Raw genomic sequence first — 6,734 nt, 5'->3', positions numbered from 1 at the left:
AAGGATGGCCCTTCTTTCCGGGCTTTATAGTAAAAATTCGATTAACTAATTAAAAATTGTATTAATCAATAAAAAATTGGATTAGCTTAATTAAAATTGGTTCAATTGTACAATTGAAAGTAAATAATTAAAATTTTGAGTAATTAACAAAAAATAAGATTAATTAAACAATTTAAATAAAAAAAATAGGAAAAAAGCCAATGTCTGGACTTTAACTAAACAGTATATGGCATATCGATTCCGGGATGTTTTTCTCACTTTATTTAGTAACTTAGCTGTTACAAGTAATGTATTCTTCGGTAGTATAGTGGTCAGTATCCCCGCCTGTCACGCGGGAGACCGGGGTTCGATTCCCCGCCGGAGAGATTTCTTTTTTTTTTTTTTCATTTCGAACCATAAATAATAAAAACAACGATTTTTTTTATCAACAATTATTTATTATTTCAACAATCATCCTCTGCAAGGTATTTCAACGATAAAAATACGATCAAAATCACACTATGGCATTGTGTCATAAGCCAATATTAATGATAACATAACCTTACGTTAGTTTCGTCAAGTATCGAACATTCTCGAAAATATTATATCAAAAACTATTGATAATAGTTTATATACACCGAAATTATATTATCTACACCGACAGCGTAATGTCTGACTTAAACAGACAGTACTATAGCTGAAAGTATAATCGCTGTCTTACGAGCACTATACATAAACTGTACAGTATAGTATATGTATAAAGTGACTACCATGCATCATAAGTATTCGGACAAGTTCAAGATACTTTCTACCAGGATGACGTAATTTGATTACATACATGAGCCACGCAACTACCTGATAATTGTGAATAGGCGGCACTCGATTATTTTGATTGATATATTCTTTGCATGCTCATTTATTATATCAACACATTAAAGAAAAAAAGCTATTAATTTCCCCACTCGTTTCCTATATGTCATTCTCTGCCGATGGTCATTATTTTTTTACTTGCTTCATTTGTAACGTTCAAAATAAACTTTAATATTTAATCATCAATCAACCATAAAGATATTTTGCCAAATAGCTCAATATAAATTAAATACGTTTTTTTTTCTTAAATTTTATTCATAGACACTTCATATTAAAAATTAACAGAGTGTAAATGCAAATTAATAATTTGTACAAATTAATAGTAGCAATTACATTTGAGAATAACGTATTTAGAGTAGGAAATAGATTGTGCGGATATTATGTGTGATTTAGTAATTGTCTACAATTATCAGAGCAGACATTTTTTTATATTGTCTGTATGTTTGTATTCAACAATACAAAATTGGTATTTATTGAAAAATACTGGTAAATATAATCATAAGAGTGGCGTAAAATAACCAACTCTCTTTTTGAGTTTCTTCCAAAAATCAGCTTCATAAATAAATTTGAGGGTCCGTACAAGACTTTTAAAAATTTCATTCTCTAAAAGTTGCTCAAAATTTTTCAAAATCTTTTACGAACCCTCAAATTTATTTATGAAGCTTATTTTTGGAAATCAAATGGCTCTCAAAACATGTTAAACTTACATAATTTTGCAGGAAGCTCAAAAAAACAAAAATTCTTCCAAAATTTTTGCGCCACTCTAATTATGATGAATTATAAATATAAGTATAAATGTTTATGTTAACAACTATAAAATGTTGTTGAAGCAAATAGATTTTCGTCCTTCCCACACCCCAACCTGTAAATTAAAAGCAGCATTAACATGCATACACCAAGCGGTCACGGTGAACGAGTCCTTTATCTCGTTTGAAGTAAATTAGATTAGCTGAGACGTGTGTTGGGCATATCCCGTAGCCCGTAGCATGCATATGAGCTTTTAAACTTTTTCATTCATGCGTTTGATGTCTGCTGTCTGATGTCCGATGATATATACAAACGTATACGATATTCGTACGTGGTACATGTAAATATCCATATATACATTTATATGTATGTAAGTAAACAGGTAAGTACATGACAGGTCTTCCTGCACATGGAAAAAGGATCGTCTGGTTCCATGCAACGCGACTATACACCACACAGTATTCACCTTCCGTTTCGTTCTGCCCACACACTTGTTCGCGCGATAAACCGCCGTCGCGACTCGACAATTTACAAGTTACTTCCTGTTCTCTCGAGCTTCTTCACTAAGTAGATCAAAAGTAACGAGCATCGTGTATCGTGCGCATGAAAAACCTTGTCCTTGTTAGCAACAGCAATAATAAATAATGATAAAAACAATAAATAGATGGACTGATTATTAATCTCAGAATTTCATAATTTATATGAATATGTCACAAAAAAAATTTTTCTGATATGGTCACATATGTCCTTATCTGTCACATGACCTTATATGTTCATATATACCCTTGATATGGTCATATCAGGTTCAATGTGTCGTGATGTAACTTAGAATGATCACAGATGGTTTGATATGGTCATAATTGCCTATATATAATTTTTGATATGTTCTTATATGCTTATAGATAGCCTGATATAAAAATTGGTTGTATAAAGACATACATGGGTATATCAGACATACATATGAACACTTATCATGCCAGATATGTTCTGATATGACTTGATAAAAATTATTTTTGTGACACATTTATAAGAAAGAAGAAAAATCACCATAAATAATTTTTTAATTTTTATAAAATGATGATTACTTGATTGTGCATAACTTGGAGCATAAGAGGTTAAAAAAAAGAAAATTTGCCGGTTGTCGGACACGGACGATAGGTCAAATAAAAATTCTGGTCGATAATGAAGTGATGAAAAGAAGCAAGGCGATGATCGAGTCTCGCTGGTGGTCATCACGGTGGATCTTGGATTTAGTTGGGGCAGGGTATATATGAGATCGGTAGTGCTCTGGAGCCCGGTTAAATGTTGTGTGTCGGTTTATCCATCAAGTCGTATCTCTTCTGGACGTAAATAGCTCGTTCTCATGGGTTTCACAGAGTGAAGAACCTAATGGGACGCGCGCCGAGTCTATAATTACAAAGATTGGCCCGCTATCCGCGTTAAAGCTTTGATCGTAAGGGGGACAAAGACAGAAATAATCGATATCCCCGATTAACTACTATCCGGTTTCCTGATTGGATCGATTACATTTTTTATTTACCGATCGAGATGCTAACACGATCTTGCACTTGTTATTTTATTTATAACTTATAAACCAATTTGTTCATTGATTAAAATTAACTTTTACTTACTTTTATATTGTCTTTTTTTTTTTTTTTAATTATTTATTGTTGTGAACTTATGTAGTAATAGGGAATATTGATCAATACAGTAGGATAAAATGCTATAAGAATATTAACTAAATTCTCATATAATTATTTCTTAATTTTTTACATTGATAAAAAAGTTAAATTAATTCAAGAGAAAAAATCTTGCACCAAGCACATTCATATTAATGAATGTTATGATTTTCAGTAAAGTTGAAAAATTTTTGAGCCAAGAAATTTTTATTAATTTAATTAAATTTTATTGATCTCTAAAATTTTTCTATTTTTCTTAAAATTCATTTTCTTGGTTCAAGATTTTTTCTCTTGAGCCAACTTAATTTTATTATCAGTGTACAAAAATAGAAAAAATTTTATACCTATTAACCTTTTTTCTTTTTCAAAGGTGTAAATCATTCTATTTCACCGATTTTCTTCAACTTATTCATCAAAACACTAAAAACCAATGATTATCATTGCTAAAATAAGTATGTTTAAAAAACGATCAGAGTATCAACTTTTAGGGGTTAATATTCACGATTGATATCACCTGCTTGGGGGAAGAGACTTTTCCCTGGTACCCCGGCGAGAAGAAGACGTCGCCGATAATCATACCGAGAGAGAAAGACACGAGAGACCAGTGGCTCAGGTGAGCGAATCAAGATTCACCTGCCGGGCGTTTCGGGCAGCTGTGCAGGTGTAATTCACGAGGTTTTGTCGACGTTTGTACGTGCCGGGTGATCTCTTTTTTTCTACAACTTCTTGCACTACTTCTTACACCGATAGCTCCCGATCTCTATAAGACACTAAACATCCCGTCATTAAAACCCTTGAGCTGAAAAAAACGTCTAGACAACGTTCGTCAATATTCGAGTCATTGCTGCCAGATCATCTTCACTTATTATGGATAGTTATTGTTGTTATTATTGCTATGGTAAATATTATGACCCTCATAAGCATCCACCTTAGCGCCTCTACCTCTTCTTCAAGAGCCCTCGAGTCTAAGCCTTCAAAACACTCACTCATATTGTGTTCAACTCAAGTTTAACTTCTCCACTTACAATTAAAATAACAAACACCTTTATGCTACTGCTTACATATTTTATCACCGCAAGTGTTGGATTAATTAATTGAATAAATAAACTCAAGTCGGAATAAAGCAAATCCCAAGTTACTTAACGCTGTTCATAATATCGTGATGCATGCACTCGTGTAAACCTTTGTATGTAATTCTTAAAATTAAATTAAATCGAGGAGAAAACATGGCGAATGAGGTAAAATAAAACGATTATGATATATTTATGTCATAAATATGTAATATAAATTGAATTAAATTATGCCACACCCCTTCTTTGGTACTTAAAAAATAAAACAACAACAAAATATTAAAATTAACGCAACAATAAAACGAATTGTCGGCAATTATTTTTTATGATGCGAAGACTCTCAATGCAATTTCCTGAACAAACTTCCATCAGTAATGTATAACTAAATGATAAGTCAAATGCATATTCAACGAGTCAACATTTAGCAAAAGAGTGCATAATATTGTTGTTATTGTAAATTATAAATAAAAGAGAGAAAGAAACTTATTGAGGGAGTGTTTGGACGCGTGTAAGGTAGCTGGAAAAGCAGGTGTAAGGAATCCTTCTTGTTTAATATATGTCTACATACTTACACATTATTATACATACGCATGGTAGAAGACAAAGGGAACGTTGAGGTTGAGATCAAGACTTGTCGGCTATGCATGCTATAATATTATACCATCTCCATCTTCATCACCCGTTATTTCTTCTTTCCTTGTGTGCTGTGTGTTGTGCGTATCAAGTACATGTTTGCAAATAAAATTTTATGTTTTGGTATTGGTAGTTGTGGTGAACGACAACCGTTCATCCATTTTCGTTTAAGTTGTTGTTGGTTCGGTTGCTTGTTACTTGTTACTTTACGCGGATTGATATAGGATAAAGGACGCATGCACGATGAAAAAAGATGGTGAATGGCAGCTGAATCCTCTTTCCTTGTATTGTGGGACGAAAGTAACTGAGTTTTGCACGGTCAATTTTGTGCATGGGAATTATCGATCTTCTATCATTTGATATGTGAGTAAAAATTTGTTCGATCATTGTTTTTGTGCCTGTAAAAAAATTTTCTGATATGGTCATATATCCCCACATATGGATATGTTCCAATATGCCCATATATGGTCTGATATGTCTGTATATGGCCTGATGTGATCGTATATGTATAAATATATTTTTTCAATAAAATTTAGTGTCGAAAATTTCCAACAGAAGGCGCATGTTCGCTAAATCTTCGCCTTACCAGAGAATGATGTTTAAATTATAATTTCTAAAACAAAAATCATTTTTTTTAAATAATTTATCTAAGCGAGGAATTATCAAATAATAATTAATAATTAAATAAATAATTTTTATATAATCAAAAAAAATTTTTTGTTTTTACTTTTCTAAGGATTTATATTATCTATTATTAATTATTAGTTTAATGAAATACTTAGCTCAACTTTTATCTTAAAATTGGCTTTTATTACTGGTATCAGTCGTGGTATTGATATTGGCTGAGAGTAATGACATGCTATTAATTTAATGGCTTGGTGCGTAATTTTTTTCTAATTATTTTTAGATAAAATTATTCAAATTAAACTATAAATTTTTTATACTTTAAAGTTATATTCTACAAACTTTTAAAGAAAATAAAAAAATTGCAAATTTATAAATAACTATTTTTTTATTCTCACGCACATGGTTATGCATGACCAGGTCAGAGTCCATAAGGTTATATGAAAATTTTTTCTTGAGTAGAGACAAGAATTATTTTGTTATTTTTCATAGAGAGGTTGTTTATTAAAATTCAAAAAAAAATAAATACCTAAAGCTCAAGTAAAAAATGAGAAGATCAAACAAACTACTAGGGCTCTCGATCTCAACTATGGGATATATCACAGGTCAAGTCACGTACCATCAGCACATATATAAAATCCCGCGTAGTTTTGTTCGCTCTTCGGTTAAAAGGCATGCACGCGCCAAGGGCTATAAATATCAGCTTATTTACGGACACAACCGTCCAGAGCCACGGGAATAAATTCACCAAAATCCCCCATTTAATTAACACCTTATTTATTGAGACGTCGGACTCACCTTTGGCTTTCTTTCTCTCTCTCGGAAACCTAGCAGAGAGCTGTCTTCCAGAAATCTCCACACTCTACACACTGGACTCATTTTATTTACCTTCCGTGGGTGGGATCTGGCAACTGGAGCACCCTCCACTCTCTTCACCTTCACCTACAAATCAATTAAATCTCCTATCTAAATAATTTATAACACCCGTAACTTGATCATTTTTTCTTCCGAGAGAATTCCAGTTATTTATTCATTCACATCCATTCATTCGCTATAGCAGTTTACCGAATTCTAGCCTTTTTTCCGTCCACCAATAACTTTTAATTTCTACCTGCTTGCTTACTTAAAAACT

At 32.2% G+C, this 6,734-nt stretch overlaps 1 non-coding gene across 1 annotated transcript; it reads left to right on the top strand.

Annotated features, from left to right (window-relative positions):
• Positions 1 to 293: 293 nt before the first annotated feature.
• On the top strand, positions 294 to 365 carry Trnad-guc (transfer RNA aspartic acid (anticodon GUC)). The gene has a single exon. It is a non-coding gene; the product is annotated as a tRNA-Asp (tRNA).
• The last annotated feature ends 6,369 nt before the right edge of the window (positions 366 to 6,734 follow it).

The sequence above is a fragment of the Cotesia typhae genome, unplaced genomic scaffold (genome assembly GCF_013202065.1).
Source record: "Cotesia typhae breed Kobodo isofemale line unplaced genomic scaffold, CoteBio_Ctyphae scaffold_13, whole genome shotgun sequence".
In the NCBI taxonomy this organism is placed as follows: Eukaryota; Metazoa; Arthropoda; class Insecta; order Hymenoptera; family Braconidae; genus Cotesia; species Cotesia typhae.
Note: the sequence above shows the minus strand (reverse complement) of the source record. Positions and strands in the feature narration are given on the sequence as shown.